We start from the raw sequence: 18,322 nt of genomic DNA, 5'->3' as shown, positions 1-18,322 counted from the left end.
GTTAATGTGAATGTGCTCCCTCTTTCTCTCTCTTTCTCTCTCTCTGTCTCTCAAAATATCTTATTGACCTGGATTCACCCTTCTTGTGATGATGTGAGATGATAAAATGCCTATACATTGTACTGTGACATAGAATTAAGCTACTTCTGGATTGGGACCCTTGGAAAAATCTGGAAGACCTTTCAGGGTCCCTAAGGGAAAGTCCTGCATCTCCTGGTCATTTTTTAATACCTAGGTCAGGGATTTGCACACTTTATCTGTAAAGGGCTGGACAACTAATATTTTAGGCTTGTGGGCCATGTGGTCTCTGTTGCAAATACTCAACTCCACTGTTGTAGGGCAAAAACAGCCATTGACAGAATGCCATTGGATGAGCAAATGAAAAAAAGGGTGTCTCTCTGTGTTCCATTGAAATTTTGTTTACAAAAATAGGCAGCAGTCTGGACTCTGCTATCACCTGCTATGTTTTAATTTGCTCTCCTTTCCTCTTTCCCCTCCTTTAGAGAAGACAGTTCTCCTTTCAGGTGAAATATTACAAATAGCCCTTGAAACTCTGCCAAGGGGAATTATCATTGATTGGCATGATTGACTTTTGTAAGTCAAATACTTGTGGTCAGATGGGACTTACCATGATATCTAGGTATCTACCTTGTATCTGTGTTTGCTTCCTAATTTCTAAAGGGCATCACATATATTATTTCACACCTAGATCCTCATTCCTAGCCCTTACACCTGGCGAAGATAGCATAGCTTAGCGGTTAAAAAAAGATTAGGGGCCTGGGAGTTAGATTAGCATGTGTTGCATTAGTCAAGATAGGCCAGTTATGCTACAGTAACAAACAGACCCCTAAATTTCAATGTAAAAAAAGATTAACTTCTTGCTTATGTTATGTATCAGAGTAGGTGGCTCTGATTCACACAGTTACTCAGGGACCCATGCTGAGAAAGTCTCTACCATATGGACTATCCCTAGGTGTTGCAGTAAGAAAAGAGACACTATGAAAACTTCACATACATTCTGCTTTGACCCAGCAGTGACACACATTACTTCTGCCTATAGCCTATTGTCATGTGTATCCCATAAATAGTCCTAAGTCCACAACTAACTAATCAACTCTGGGAGAAATCAGAGAGCAGATGCAATGTTTGATGAGCACTGCTTTCTCTGCCACCTGTGGCCTTACCACTGCATAGCTATATGACCTTGGACAAGGTATTGAAATATTCTGTGCCTTATATTCCAAGGTAAAGCAGGAATAACAATAGCCTCTCACTCAAGTATTGTGGTCATATAAAATGATACTATGCTTTTAAATTACAGTACTAGGCACATAGTAAGCATCCAGCCAAAGTCAGGTCTTATTTTTATTATTACCAACTATATGATTGTGAGAAAAATGTTTTGTCTCTCTGGGTCTGCATTCCCTCATCTGCAAATCAGGCATGCCAATAACATTATTTAAGATGGTCATTAAATTAAATGGCACAATACATAAAAAGATCTTAGCACTGTGCCTGACATACAATAGACACTCAATAAAAGTTATCTCCCCTTACCGTATGCAAGCATGAATTGACAATTCTTTCTTTATCTGGTTGCAAAGAGCTTATTTGGCTACAGTCGGGTTTAAGATGCTGACAAATGGAAACTCAAATATGAGTATTTCAAAACAAAGGTGATTTTAGATATTCTCTATTTCTGAGGCAACTTATACCAAGATACAGTGCTATATACCAAGCTTTATTATTCTTTTGACAACTTGGTTATGTTTGGAACTACATTTCCCAGAACCTCTTTTTTCATATGCTCTGGGTTAAAGTTGCCAACAGTGAAGTTGCCCAAGAAATGGACATGGAAGTGAAGAGGTAGGCATCTGAGGTTCAATGCTGGTAGCCAGTATTGAAAAGGGGATACTGAGGTCCTCTTGGGTTCCAATTCATCCTTGAACTTCTTTGCTACACACTCAGCTTTCCCTTAATTACTGCTGGTGCTGATGAGCAGCAGTGAGCTCAGGCTCAAGATGACAGGAAGAGCCAACAAACTCTGTTAGCTTCTACATCAGCTCCCTTTGTGGCCACCCTATTTAGGCAGAAATCCAAACTAATTTTATTCTCTGTGATCTTTGTGCTATTACTTAACGTTATTCTTTGTATCTCAGCTACCTTATTGGGAAAATGGGATGATAATAGGGCTCCCCCACTTGCAGAGCTGAATTAAGTGAGCTACTACAAATAAAAGATTTAGTATAATCCTAGCATGCAGACAACACTCAGTAAGTTGTTGGTCAATATTATGATTATGAGGGATCCCTGGGTGGTGCAGCAGTTTAGCGCCTGCCTTTGGCCCAGGGGGCGATCCTGGAGACCCCGGATGGAATCCCACGTCGGGCTCCCGGTGCATGGAGCCTGCTTCTCCCTCTGCCTATGTCTCTGCCTCTCTCTCTCTCTCTCTCTCTCTCTGTGTGTGACTATCATAAATAAATAAAAATAAAATAAAAAATATTATGATTATGATTACAGTTGACCCTTGAACAACATGGGTTTGAATTGAATTAGGTTTCACTTACACATGGATGTTTTTCAATAAAAACATTACAGGCCTATAAATGTATCTTCTCTTGTGATTTTCTTAATAAATTTTTCTCTAGGTTACATTATTGTATGAATATAGTATACAATACATATAACATATAAAATAGGATTAACTGTTTATTTTATCGGTAAGGCTTCTGGTCAACAGTAGGCTATTACAGTAGTTAAGATTTTGGAGAGTCAAAAGTTGTATGTGAATTTTCAGCTGTATATGGGGTTGGTGTCCTTAACCCCTCATTTTAATTCATTATACAGAAATAGAGAAGTAATATACCATCCAAAAGAATACTGGACTCAAAATATATCTCATTTCATCAACAACAATGGTTAATAATCATTTGTATTACACATCAATTGCTAACCTATTGAGTGTTATGATGAACATTTTGCAAACATTATCTTATTTGATCCTGGTAACCATGTTATTTGACAAATGACTGAATTGGGTTTGTCATATTATTAAGACAATTATTGTCTTATTATTGTCAATTATTTGTCTTATTTTTTCAAACTAGGAAATTGAGTCCTAAAAAGGCAACTGAGTTGCTTAGTAGAGTAACTAGTTGGCAATACAATCAATACTTGCTCTACCTCTCCAGAATCCCAGCTTTAGCTTCTGTCTGCTGATATCATCTTATGTCTCTCTGGCAGAGCTTGCCAAGTCCTCATAATGATCTTGGTTCCCTGAAAACTCAAGGGAAGGAAACCCCTGGGCTGTGAACATGTACTTCCTGACCTGGATGATGCATGTCCTGTAGTTTCCTACAGTGGGGGCGTAACCTCCAAGTGAGAGGCGAGGGCACCCAGCTAGTCACTGGTTTACCTGTTGTCATACCCCCAGGAAACTACAGTTGAAGTGCGCACAATTCCTTCTCCATTGTTGCACTCTGATTTCCCTCCTGGTTTATCTTTTTTTCTGCTGGGGGAGGGTGTTGGGGGATTGTTTTAAGAGCAATTTCATAGTTTTTTCAAGAAATCTATACTTCTTTTCAGTGGAGAATATATTGAAGAAAATACTTAGCTCAAAGATTATAGATGTTATGAGAACCAGTTGCTTTTGGTTTTCAGAGCTACTTATATTTTCTTGAAGCCCTTGTATGTATAAATACTTGGTCTGGCTAGGATTTCTTGTTGGTGTCATTTTTGCTTGCTTTGGGGGAAAGCAATTTTATTTTGCTTGTATGATAAGCCAGTGAGTTCGTATTAGTAAACCTCTTTGACCACAAAATGTCTAATTAATCAAAATATGTTCTCACAGCATGTTGTTGCAAGTCTTATACTATGTAGTACAGGAGAATGGAGACTATTTTAGATTTCAGACTTTTGTCTCCTTTATTTGCTGGAGATCAACAAAGCTTTGTTGTTTTCTTTCTAATTATAAATATGATACAGAGTAGGTTGACATACAACAATTTCATAAAAACATGAAACATAAAATGGAACTACCCCCAGCTCATGCCATAGAGATTGTCACTGTAAACAATTCAGAACACATACATTCAACTTTGTCTATGCACATGCTAGAAGAGTTTATTTTCAATTCCTTCTTTAAAAGACAAAACTTGGGCAGCCTGGGTGGCTCAGCAGTTTAGTGCCACCTTCAGCCCAGGGTGTGATCCTGGAGACCCGGGATCGAGTCCCACGTCAGGCTCCCTGGATGGAGCCTGCTTCTCCCTCTGCCTGTGTCTCTCTGCCTCTCTCTCTCTGTGTGTGTGTGTCTCTCATGAATAAATAAATAAAATCTTAAAAAAATAAAAGACAAAACTTGTGTTCATATGAGACATACTAGTCTCCCCAATTTTTTTCTTTCAGCAGTATCTCTTGGAAATATTACATCTTAGATGTTTCTACATTAGTATGTATAGATTCTCATTCTTTTGAATGATGAAGATGTGCCATAATAAGATCAATTAATCCAATATTCAAGGATGTTTGGGTTGCTCCCTTTCTGTTTTCAATGACAATGTATGTGGAACTGGTCATTCTTAAACTCGTTTCTTGAACATTCATAACACTTTCTAGAGGATAAATTCCTAAGGAGAAATTTTAAAATGGGATTTACTAGCTATCCCAGGTCACCTTCCCACCCACAGTGTCTTAAGCTGCCTGTTCCTCTCTGCCTTACCCAGTATTGGATATTCTCTTTTCTTCTTTCATCTTTGTAATATGCCTAACTCTTATTATAATTAACAACAGTGAGAAGAACAACAGATTCTTTCCCTCCTTTCACAGGTAGATTGAAAAGGAAATTTCCTAAAAGATAAGTAGGAAATTGAGTTTGCCAGTAGTAATCAGAATTTATATAGTGCCTCATTCTTGGAGCTAATTCTCATTTACACACACACACACACACACACACACACACATACACACATGGAAATTTGACAATAGGAAGCTTCCTGGGAGCTTGTGTTCTGCTGTTCTTGGCCTAGCCTAGTGACCTAGAATCAGGTAGTTCCCCTTAAGGTAGATTAGATTTTTGGCATTTAAGAACCACTTTATAAACTCAAAATGGATGAAAGACCTAAATGTGAAACAACAATCCATCAAAATCCTAGAGGAGAACACAGGCAGAAACCTCCTTGACCTCAGCCACAGCAACTTCTTGCTAGACACATCTCCAAAGGCAAGAGAAACAAAAGCAAAAATGAACTATTGGGACCTCATCAAAATAAAAAGCTTTGGCAGAACAAAGGAAATAGTTAACAAGACTAAAAGGCAACCTACAGAATGGGAGAAGATATTTGCAAATGTCTTCCAATAAGCGTCTGGTATCCAAAATCATAAAGAACTTCTCCAACTCAAACCCAAAAAGTAAAATATCCAGTCAAGAAATGAGCAGAAGACATGAACAGACATTTCTCCAAAGAAGACATACAAATGGCCAACAGACATATGAAAAAATGCTCAACATCACTCGGCATTAGGGAAATCCAAATCAAAACCACAATGAGATATCACCTCACACCAGTCAGAATGGCTAAAATTGACAAGTTGGGAAACAGATGTTGGTGAGGATGCAGAAAAAAGGAACCCTCATACACTGTTGGTGGGAATGCAAACTGGTACAACCATTCTGGAAAATAATATGGTGTTTCCTCAAAATGTTAAAAATAAAACTACCCTACAACCCAGCAATTGTACTACTTGGTATTTATCAAAAAGATACAAACATAGTGATTCAAAGGGGCACATGCACCTCAATGTTTCTAGCAGCAATGTTCACAAGAGCCAAACTATGGAAACAGCCCAGATGTCCATGGATAGATGAATGGATAAAGAAGATGTAGCATATCTGTATATACAATAGAATATTACCCAGCCATCAGAAAAGAATGAAATCTTGCCATTTGCAATGACATGGATGGAACTAGAGGGTATTGTGCTAATTGAAACAAGTCAGTGAGAGAAAGACAAATATCATATGTTTTCACTTATATGTACAATTTAAGAAATAAAACACATGAGCATAGGTGAAAGGAAGGAAATATAAAGTAAGATTAAAATTGAGAGAGAGGCAAACTATAAGAGACATTGAACTCTAGAAAACAAACTAGGGGTTACTGGACTGGAGATGGGTGGGGGGAAGGATAATTGAGTGATGGACATTAAGGAGAGCACTTGATGTAATGAGCACTGGGTGTTCTATACAACTGAGGAATCACTAAATTCTACTTCTGAAACTAATAAAAATCACTTGAGAGGACTTAGAAAAAATATGGAGATTCCTAGCCTTCCTATTTCCCATTTGCTTCAGAAGGTCCTGTGTGGGACATTTTTCTGTCTTTTGGACCTCAAACTTTAAAAGTGAAGGTAATCACACTCCTAAATTTGGCACACAAACATTGTTACTCCATGTAGAGACCCTTTCCTATTTTATTATCACTCCCTTTTATTCCTACTGCCATCACCAAACCCCTCCCCACTCCAAGCAGCTGTGTTAATATATTAAATATAATTTCTAGAATTTTAAAGTGTCTTTGGAATATGTATAATGAGATTTTGTGTAAATTTATATATAAAGTATATATGCTAAATAAAATATAACATATTTAATTTATTATATATGCTATATAAAAAGAATAGATGTAAGGTAGATTGTAGCACAGGTTTCTTACTCTTTCTCTTAGCACTCTATTTTTAAGACCTATCTGGATTGCTGTGGGTGCATCCCACAGGCTCTCTGCTGATTGGCGTATCCCCTTTTGCTCCCCTCATTTGTCCTTATGAATTCCCACAGTGATGCATAGCTTGTCTTCCTCTCTAGCTCCTGCTACCATAAACCAGGCTTCAGGGAATAACCGTATGTAAGTCCTAAAGGAGAACTTCTTTGGGTCCTGAGGGGTTTGATTGTGAGGGTCGAGCAGTTTTCTTTTGTTTTGTTTCTTTAACGTCTTAACACAATGTCTTTGGAAATACGCAAAAGTACAGAAAATGGCATAATGAATCCTCATACACCCATATGCCAAAATTTGAATTATCAATATTTTGCTGTTTTGTCTCTTTTCTTTTCTTGCACTATTTAAAGAAAGTCCCTGGTATTATGCCATTTCATTCTAGATATTTCCATATGCAGCTGTAGAGGGGGAAGATAATTTTCCCTCATCCTTTCTAAGCTCTTGGCTGAGACCCCCATAAAAAACCAGATTAATAGGAGAAAAACAGATTTAATATAAAAATATGAGACTCAGAGAAATGACCAGATCAGGAAGCTACCCTATAGACAAAGAGACAGAACATCTGTGAAGAGTTAACAAGACAAAGGAGTTGGGGCTTTCTGCAGTAAATTAATGAAGAAGTAACAAGGTTTGTTTATACAACCTTCTTGGCTCTAAATTCCCCATATCTGATGATAAGTTCTCTACCTCCTTGGTGCAAGGAGAGTACCTTTCACATGGGATATTTACCTTCCACTATCAGGGGACATAAGAGAGAGTGTTCTTGGCTGCTTCCCAAGTATCTTTAATTCAAAATAATCAGTATGCTAAAGTGGCACATGTTGGGGGTAGAAATTCTGCTCCCCTTCACATCTCTACTACATGTGGACATTTTCTACATAACCCCAATATCAATATCACAACTAACAAAACTAATAATATTTATTATTATTTTTAGTTTTTTAAAACTTTATTGGGGAATAATTGACCAATAAAAATCATATATATTTAAAGTATAAAATGCAATGATTTGCTATATATATGCATTGTGAAATGATTACTAAATCACATTAATTAACATTTTGGGAGAACAGCCCCCTTGCACATAAAACGTAATAAAATTTGGAAACGTTTTCTCCTGTTAGTTGATCTTTTGCAAATTTAATCTGCAATCCCCTGTCACTTGCCCTAAGAGAGTAAAGGAGAAGTTTTTCCCTCATCGACAATGTCTACATATAACTGACTGTCAGATGCTGGAGGGAGTCAGGAGACAGAATGAATTAGGTACATATTTCCTTCCTTTCAGGAAAGGATCTGTGGAATACAGGGTTGCTGGACTGAGTCCTGAAAGATGATTTGCCATCAGTGAACAGAAGGTGGCAGCAGGGGTAGAGGGTGATCACATGTGACCCTTCTGAAGCAAAGACTGAAGTAAGAAACAGATATGAGCCTTAAATGAGCTAATGGTGCATGGCATGTAGTAGATTCTCAGGAGACATTTGTATTTCTTCTCTGGCAACTAACCCAGATGATGCCATAAGTATTCCTTATAAAAACTGAGAAAGTGCTATAGGTGCTTAGCTACTCCAGGTACGGTCCGTGAGCCAGAATCCTCAGTATCGCCTAAGAGCTGATTAGGAATGCAGGCTCCCAGGCCCCAGCCCAGACCTGCTGGGGCTGGATCTCAATTTTAATTAGATCCCCAGATGACCTGTTGGCACATTTAGGTCAGACAAGAACAGACAGGGAATGAAGGGTGGGAATGATCTCACTGACAGATGGAAGGGACATTTCCAGCAAGGAGAATCCTGGTGAAGCTCCTAGAATGCAGCAGTAGCAGTGACAGGCCGGTGAGGGTAGGCCATTTGCAGGTGACCTGAGCTTGGTTGACTCAAAGCTGCCAATTGCTGCAGCTTTGGCTCCAGGTGACCTTCCTCTTGAGCAAAGCCCCCTTCCACTAAGCAGCCCATTCTCACCTTGCTGGTCCTGTTCTTAACCAGCTCCCTCTTCTGACAGGTGTCTTCTTGCAACTTAGGGAGTGCAGAACTGATGCAGAGACCCACCTGGGGGTCTCTGGGGGTCCTGAGGGCAGGATTTCTTTAAACAGCGTTTTCAGCCCCTGCCAGCCCCTGAGAAGGGTTTAGTGAAATTCCTTAGCTGAGATGGGATCTCTTGATCTCTTCCCAACCCCACAGCAGCTTGGAACACCCAGAGCAGAAACCCAGCTTTCATGCAAGAAAACTGTTAGCTCAGGCCTGAGGGGGCAGCAGCTGGCACCCTTCCTCTGAAAAAAGTGGAGGAAAACGGTGAACTTCCAGTTCCCATGGAGTCAGAGCAAAGGGCTGCAGGGAACTGGTTATCCAACTCACCGGTTCTGGCCCAGATTTCTCTCTCTCTCTCTCTCTCTCTTTTAAGATTTTATTTATTTATTCATGAGAGACACAGAGAGAGAGAGACAGAGACATAGGTAGAAGGAGAAGCAGGTTCCCTGCAAGGAGCCCGATGCAGGACTCAATCCCAGGACTCTGGATTCACTCCCTGAGCCAAAGGCAGATGCTCAACCACTGATCCACCCAGGCGTCCCTTGTCTCTCTTTAACCTAGTCCATGCTTCCCCTACCCCTCATTTACCAAGTTAGATAATCAGGTAAATAATTAGATAATGTCAGGAGGAAAACATTTCCTTCATCCACTCAGATTCAGTAATTGAGGTCTTGCAAATTAAGCTGACAAAAGACAAATGAACAGGAGAAAAGATAGTCTCTTCACGTCAGTACATGGAGCCTACAGAAATGTGGCTCAAAGAGGCAGTTAGCATGTGGGGCTTATCTACCATCTGAGTAGGAGGAGGGGAGGGGGAGCAAGGGCACCTATGGAAAAATGAATGACTTTCAGAAAGATAAATGGGCTTTTAGGAGAGTAGATGGGAGGTATGATAGTTTTGTGACAACGTTTGCTTTTACAATTTCTCATCCTACTTCCAGCTTCTCATCTCCACTCAGTGTGGAAAAACCTCCTTTGAGGGGGGATTTATGGCAGTTGAATTCTTTTGGAAGACTCTGCTTTTAGGCAGATAAGAGGAGGTCAGATCTTCTTTCTGTATCTGTTGATTCTCAAATGTCTTCAGCTCAAAATAATTTTCGTGTCACAATGGAAATATTTTGGGTTTCTTCAATAAATGGGAAAATGAGGAAGCATAGAAAGAACACACATACTATCTCTAACACACACACACACACACACACACACACAGCACTCACTATTCCCATCAACTGCAAATAACTGTTAACATTCATTATGATTTGTCTTTCAATCTCCTTTCTTTTCATTTTTGGGCACATGGTTGAGATCATACTATATATACAGTTTTGTTTCTTGCTTTTCAACCTTACGTTTTCAGCTTAGTATTTGAGAAGTGTAAATGAGAAAAAAAATTTAATTTTAATTTAAAATTATGAAATTTTCTCTTTTTTAAGATTTATTTACTTATTTTAGTGAAAAAGAAAGCACAGTGATGAGGGGCTGAGGAAAAGGGAGAGAAAAGCTCAAGCTTACTTGGCACTAAGCTTAGAGCCCAATGTGGGGCTCAGTCTCATAACCCTGAGATCAGACCTGAGCTTAAACCAAGAATTAGACACTGAACTGACTGTGCTACCCAGGTGCCCCTAAAAATTATGAGATTTTTCAAACATAAACTGCAGTTCAGAAAATAACCTAACAACCATCTATGAACCGACTGTCAGGATTTAAGAGACATGAACATTTTGCTATTTTTGCTTTGGACCACTCTGGGGGAAAAAGTCACAAATGCAGGTAAGGTCTCCTCTCCATCTCCCCAAGCCCCACAACAATCACCACAATCCAGAGGTCACCACTATCCTGAGACTGGTGTGTTTCATTCTTAGGCCAATGTTTAACTTTTTCCAATAAAATGTACCAATGTTTCTTGGGGGGTTAAATTTTACACAAATGATATTATGCTGTATATATCCTTTTGCAACTTGCTTTTTCTCATTCCAATATTAGGTCATCACAGAGAAGATATTCTTTTTTTCCATATAATTGTACAAATGGGAAGTAGGTACCCGTTGTTTGGTTATAAAATGTTTTAGCTTTGCAGAGTCCTAGAAACCTAGAGATGATGCAGACAGAGTCACGTGGTATCTTCTTCCTACCACATGTCTATTTGAGTCCATCAATTAACAGGGGATTTGAGAAATTCTCTGGGAGAAATGAAAGCAAGCTCAAGACCCCCTTCCTCTTAAACTCCAAGTTATATAGACAATTTTACTGGATCTCAGTGGCCCTGGCAGAGGCCAGGTAGTAGGGAAAAATCAGAGAACCCTGAGGGGAGGCACCATAAGAGTGAGGAATCTAAACTGAGATTCAGGTTAGCAGAACAGCTGCTTAGGAATACTCTTCATGAGGATGTGAGGCCCAGACTTCACCCAATGAGCTGATCTGCCTCATGGGCAGGACGCAGAGGTGGTGTTGGGGGCTGGGTGTGCCATATACGTATGGTAAGAACTGCTCCTGTGAGCAAACTTACTCGTGATCACCCTGTATCTTGGTGACTCTGTAACATAAAGATCTTGTCTCCTATGGCCAGACCACCACGTGTGACATACTGCAACAAACAGCATCTCAAAAAGAAGCTGAGAGCAGGATTATACACAGACAGGGGGCACTTTCTGCTTTTCTTTTGCAAGATGGTGGGACTGAATTTTGTTGTCTTTGGACTCACCTTGGAAATGGTATCTCAGAGAATGAAGGATGGATTTTTAAAATCAGATCCTGTCGGTCCTGTGCCAATAGATTTAAACATTTAGCAAAACATCACCTATCCATACATTCTCCAAAAATCATGTCCAAAAATGATCATAGCAGTACTGTTTTAATCATCCATGACTGAAAACTCTTGCTTTGTCATTCAATGGTAGAAGAGATAAACAAATGGTAAAAAAAAAAAAAAAAAAAAAAAAAGAAAAAGAAAAGAAAAAAAATTACATGATGAAATTCTCTATACCATTGGGAATGAGCAATCTACAACTCTATGAACAACACAGATGAACCTCACAAATACAATGCTGAGTGAAAGAGAACATATACAAAGGAGCACACATCATAAGATTTCCTTTAAATGAAGCTCAAAAACAGGCAAACTAATCTATACTGTTATAGGTTGGATGGTTGTTGCTCTTGGCATGGGGTAATGAGCAGAAGGGGATCCTGGTAATGTTTTGTCTCTTGATTGGGGTTTTGGGTAACAGGGTACAATTCACTTTGTGAAAATTCATCAAGATTTGTACTTAACAAAAAAAAAAGATTTGTACTTAATTATCAATTTTTCTGAATATATATCATAATTTCAAGAATTTTTTAAAATGTTATTTTATCTCATATTTCAAGATGCATAAGTGAAGCCACACATAAATGATTATCAAAGCTTTAAATTTATTAGTGAGGGGTTGAATATCATGACACCATTTCATGCCTCTACCTGATGCAGTTCAGTCTTTTGATTTAAACATCTTCTAAACATTTTCTCAAAGACTGTATTGTGACTTTCTCCTTCTCCATGCCCCTCCAGCCTTCTCTGTGTTTCATGAGAAAACACTAGAAATCTGTTAGAAGAGATGAGCAAGCACGTCTGCAAAGGAAAAACTCTCAATCCCCAGGACATGACTTGGGGGGCAAATTGACAGATCAGAGAGCAGATGGTGCCCACCATTCAAACATTTCCCAGGGGAGCCAAGGCCCAGCTTTGGTATTGTTTCATCTATATTTGGCAACCTGAGATCTGCCTCGTTCAAATCTCAGTGAGCATTTTAAGGAGTCTCCAATTATTCACACAAGAGAAGTATCAAACTGAGAGCCTCCTTGTCTGCATCCAGGCCCTGCCTTTCATTGGACACTGTGCTCCTATTGCATGCTTTGTTTTCTCTGCATTTGTGCCTGAAGCCCTTGTCTCTGATGTCACCCCCTTTTTGTTTTTTTAAGGCATCCTCTTTAGGTAACTGATTCTGTTCCAAACGCTTGCCTCTGCCATTCCAACAACTCCAAATCTGCCTAATAAATTCCTGTTGGCTAAACCTTTCTTGTCGATCCCTCACTGAAAGATTTCAATACAAATTGAAAGGATTCTTTTGAAGGCACAGAAAAATATTTCCTTCCCTAAGGAAGCACGGGTCTGATGGCAGTGTCGGTGCCTTTTTCAGGTGGTTTTCTGACTGACACGTTCTAAACGTAAAATGTATGGAGATGCAAAGATTGCTGCACCTTGCTAGAAAAATTAAGCCCTAGTAAATCCCTTTGTCTTTTGCATGGCACCTACATTATTAGTGTCTGACATATATGTTCTCAGTGTAGGAGGAAACAGGAAAGCGGAAGAAAGAATGGAAGGTGAATCTAAGACGAGTTGTCTAATTGTAGTCCAAAAGACTGTTAGCCTTTTTTTTTTTTTAATTTATTCATGAGAGACAGAGAGAGAGACAGAGACAGAGAGAGAGAGGCAGAGACACAGACTGAGGGAGAAGCAGGCTCCATGCAGGGAGCCTGACACGGGACTCTATCCTGGGTCTCCAAGATCAGGCCCTGGGCTGAAGGTGGTGCTAAACTGCTGAACCACCCGGATTACCCTAAGACTGTTAGCCCTATTTCACATTTGAAAATCAACGTGTTTGGCAAAATAATCTGTAATATAATTATTTGAAGATTAAAAAAAGTAGTCAAGCCCTGGATACTGAGGCTTCTTATTTGATAGTCAAAACATGTCCAAGAGTACTAATGGTGCTGGGAAGTCCTGCACCTGAGAAAGTGTTTGATTTTCGTGTTCCCAGAGTATTTCATGGCATCTTTTTACTATATTCGACCTTTATCCCATCTCTTCACATCTTACAGGACAAATGTGCTTCAGAGCATACTTGGACAAATGCTATTTAACTCAACTGGATATGGCTCAGAGACTGACAATCTGAATTTTTCCCATGCAAAGAGCTTCTGAAACCATAGTTATCAACTAAATGAATGCCTCTGAGACAGCACCAAGAGCATCCTGATTAAAATACTTGCTCTTGTGAAGCCAAGGGCATATGATTCTCTTACACTACATATATTGTGCATTTGAAGCATACTTGGAGCATGTGTTGGGAGAATGCCATTGAGTCTCAGTGGTTTACAGGTAAAATGGCATTGAGCAGTGTGGCTGTGATAACCGGATATATAATTTCAACTCTGGAGATCATTCCAAGTGAGTCAGATGATGGAGAGAAACATTTATTTGTGTATCATCTGATTCTGGCATTCAGTTCCATTCTGTGTCATTAATTTAACACAGCAAAACAAAGCACCGATTACTTTCTTCAGTTAGAGATGGCCATGTTTAATAAGGGGGAAAGAAAATGATAATTGAAACCAGAGCTTACAGATGTCAATTAGTCAATGATGAAAGTGATTCAAGCCTGTCCTCTATGAAAAAGAATGGAAAATTGACCTGGCTAGGGCATCTCTCGGACCAACAAGAGGGAGGCAGGATGTGATGATTTCTCATGTTGGTTGTTTTTGTTTTTGTTTTTTTGTCACCAGATAGATACTCTACCAATAATTTCACTATGGGGATGCACTGACATCTAGTGGACAACCAGGTGACTGATATTTTCACTACAAATTACACTGTGGGAATTAGTAAACTACCTGGTAATTTAAAATATTTGAGAAAGGGACACCTAGGTGGCTCATTTGGTTAAGCATCTGCCTTTGGCTCAGGGCGTGATCTCAGAGTCCCAGGATTGAGTCCCAGGATTGAGTCTTGCATCAGGCTCTCTGCATGGAGCCTACTTCTCCTCCCTCTTCTTGTATCTCTGCCTCTCTCTTCGTCTCTCATGAATAAATAAATAAAACTTAAAAAATAAAATAAAATATTTGAGAAAATTCACTTCAAATAGAATTTAAAGTATAAATACAGATTTTCTTTATTTTTCTCATGGTTGAAGCCAGTTAGTTGAATTCATATTTAACTTAATAATATATTTGTAAGACTTTTTCTTGTTATCAATACCATTAAACAATACCAGTGAAATACTAGGCCATAATTGCATGCATACCAAAATGAACAGTTTATATATGAGTAAAGACAGGTAACAGAATGCCAGAGACACCCAAAAAATAGCATGGAATGCTGTCCATTTTATATGTTTTTGGGAGAAATAAATTTGTCTAATTATCAAATATACATGAATTAATAGGTTCTAGCCACCTGCTGGTCAGAAACTTGAGAATTCTAGAAGTTTTGAGTTAAAAAACTGCAAAGCAGAGTACAATTGTCCCAGATGCTACTCTGGTAGGGGGAAAGGGGGCATTTTAAGTACAAAGAGACTTGTATGTCTAATTTCCCTTGCATCATTGATCAAGAGAATCTGTAAAATAGATCTTATTTATCTAGTTTATGGAATGATTTGTTATCAGAAGTAATTTGTGTTAAGATGTGAGGAGAAAAGTAGACATCTATCTCTTTGACTCTTGGATTGTAGACCAACTGAGAAATTGACTCAAGGGGTAAATCAGAAAAAGGTTGGTGGTTTTTTTAAGGTTATATTTACTTTTTTAAAGGTTGTATTTATTTATTTGAGACAGAGAGAAAATAAGCAGGGAGGAGGACCAGAGGGAGAGAGAGAAGCCCTCAGGGAAAGCTCTGCTCAGTAGGGAGGCTGCTGTGGGGCTCAATCCCAAGACCCCAGGATCATGACCTGAGCCAAAGGCAGACACTTAACTGACTGAGCCCCCAGGACCCCCCAAAAAGGTTTTTAAATACAAGTTTTACACTTGGTAAAACAGATTAAAGAATGCTGCTCAACCCGTGGCTCGTGTAGATATTTCTATTATTGACTTTCCCTCCTGGATTAAATTTATGTTGCTATAATTACCATGCTTCTGTCCAGTTCTTGTAGAGTTCCTACCTTCTCCAGAACTGTATGGATTACTGACAATTTCCTGTATCTGTCTTTCCCTAAAATACAATGTTAAGAAAATATTATTCAAAACTTAGAAATACAGTAGTGGGGAAGTGAGACGTCTTTTCAATGTTATACTAGGATTTTGTTGAATAAGCCTACATAAAGGATTATTTAATATTCTAAGAGAATGTATTTGTATTTGACTTACAACTTATTATTTGAGTAGAGCTCAACCTCTGTGACGTACATGTTAATTTGTAGAGTTCTGTACTGAGAAACTAAATATGCAAATGGACAGTGACCAGCCCATAAATAAAAATAACCCTTATCCATAACTTGCAGGAACTAGCCCTGGAAACAAACCCATGGTCTATAGAAACCAGCCCAGGGAAGCCAGTCAGGTTTAAGTCAGATTTGTAGGAAGTCAGACCACCATCTCTGGTAATAAGCCAAGAAGCCAAACAACTTCTGTAAACAATCAGCCTGAAATGGCTAGGACTAGATCAATAACACCAGCTTCCCTAATTATTATCCTTGCTTCCAACTTAGGACCAACCAAATATATACCCTCCAACCAATCAACTGCAATACCCTCCTTCCTGGTGCCAACTGTCTCCAATCAGAGCATATCCAAAGCCTCCCTACTAGGTTCTCCTACTCTTTCATCTGCTGCAAGTCTCTTCCAAAACACAAGTGACGGTGGATGGCTCCAATAAGTTCTGAACAATAATCTTTGCTTTCTTGCAAGGTTTTCATTTATTTCCACAGTCCAGTAGTCATTCTACAGGGGAAACCCTACAGAGTCATGTTTCAGAGACAGTGCACATATATACCTCTAATAGGGAGGCAGGAACTGAGCCTAATTGACAGCAAATGCTAAAGTGGCAGAGGAGGAAAGAGCACTGCTGACCAGTTCTCAGAAGTGCTGGCATCCCATCACAGACCAGATGTGGAAGATGGCAAGGGATGGGAGTCTTTCCACAGTGAAGGGCTCTGAGCTGGTATAATCACAGATGTTGCAGATCTTTGGTGCTTTCGGGCAGAGAAAAGTCACAATTTCAGAAGCAATCTGCAGGTAAATATGAATCAAACTTCACCTTGATGTCAGCCTCTGTAATGCAAATTTCAGACTGTGTCAGAATAATTAGGCATTTGCCCTGCTGTGCTCCAGTTCCCAGAGGCACTGATTGAGTTCCAAGTAAACCATTGCCTGCAAGCAAAGCCTGGGTCTTTGGGAGTAAGGGACATTGTATATTCTGAATATAGTAAATAAATACACCAATATTACACCAGAAATAATACACCAGAAATAAAATTTCTGAAAATCTTCCCATGTGATCAAATTCTGAGTAATGTTCTATGAAACCAATGAAATTAAAGCTGAAGTCTAACATTATGTGTCTATGTAGATGCATGCCATAGTTGTCAAGAATTATTGTCTACTAAAATATCAATAGCTCATTGATCATGATAGACTGTTTATTAAACTTTACCAGATTTTATTTTTATATGAATAAATTTAATCAAACTTTGAAAATGCTCCTACATACCTGATGAAATCCGTATTTCACCTATCACATAGACTATGATCATCATGCAGCTTTCCTAAATATCAGTGTCCAAGTACATGGCCAATTGCTGTAAGACTTCAGATGCCTAGTAAGGAAAACACTTTGGTTTGTGAACCAAGCTGCTTTTTTTTCAGTCAACGTTATGTTTGTGAGATTTTTCTATTAATACATGTGGTTTTATTTCAACCCTGAAAGGGTTATATTGCATTTTGTTGCCTGTGTATTCCATTTTTAAAGTTCATTGTTGTATTAACAGTTATTTTAAGTTATTACTTTGTCTGGCCATCCTAAAATACCCTTCTTCCTTACTTTATCATCTATTCTTTTTTCTTAAGATTTTATTTCTTCACTCATAAGAGATACAGAGAGAGAGGCAGAGGGAGAAGCAGGCTCCCAGCGGGGAGCCTGATACAAGACTCAATCTCAGGATCCCAGCATCACAACCTGAACCAAAGGCAGATGCTCAACCACTGAGCTGCCCAGGTGCCCCCCTTATCATCTATTGTTATATGTATCCTAGAAACACGCCCTAAGAGACATGTATCATGGTTAGAGTTCACTCTCAAATTGTTATATAAACAAGGACCTACTAGGGTGATGTGCTCCCTCTCCACAACATCTCATTCATAATAAAGGCCAAGATTATTGTAATAAGAGAAATATTCAAGATGCTCTAGTGTGAGCCAGACATGGGAGATCTTGAATAGCTTGCTCATGCACCTGTGGTCAGTTAATGAGATGGTCTCACACTTCTGGAGGTAGGGTAGTCTAGGATGGTCTCACATTTCTGGAGGGAGGGTGGCTGGGGCAACAAGTAGCTGGTCATGTCTCGCATCCTCCAATAGGCTCCAAAGGCAGAGTAGCAAGATGGAGCAGAAGCTCCCAATGCCTTTTAAGTATTGGTATGTGGTCTGGACTGGCTTACCTTTTATTGGCCAAAGCAGAACTCATAGCCAGCCAGCTCACCTTGAAGGGCAATATGCCAGCTATCTATTTCTACAAAATGAACCACCTCAAAACTTAATAGCTTAAAACAGCAATCATTTCTTTTG

At 39.1% G+C, this 18,322-nt stretch overlaps 1 long non-coding RNA gene across 1 annotated transcript in view; it reads right to left on the bottom strand.

Annotated features, from left to right (window-relative positions):
- Positions 1-18,322, bottom strand: part of LOC121478937 — a 44,951-nt gene that overhangs the window by 1,811 nt on the left and 24,818 nt on the right. Inside the window, exon 2 of the long non-coding RNA XR_005984620.1 lies at positions 11,493-11,551. This is a non-coding gene — a long non-coding RNA (uncharacterized LOC121478937). The remainder of the gene's footprint in view (positions 1-11,492; positions 11,552-18,322) is intronic.

The sequence above is a fragment of the Vulpes lagopus genome, chromosome 19 (assembly GCF_018345385.1).
Source record: "Vulpes lagopus strain Blue_001 chromosome 19, ASM1834538v1, whole genome shotgun sequence".
Lineage (NCBI taxonomy): Eukaryota > Metazoa > Chordata > Mammalia > Carnivora > Canidae > Vulpes > Vulpes lagopus.
This window is presented reverse-complemented; position numbering and strand designations above follow the sequence as displayed.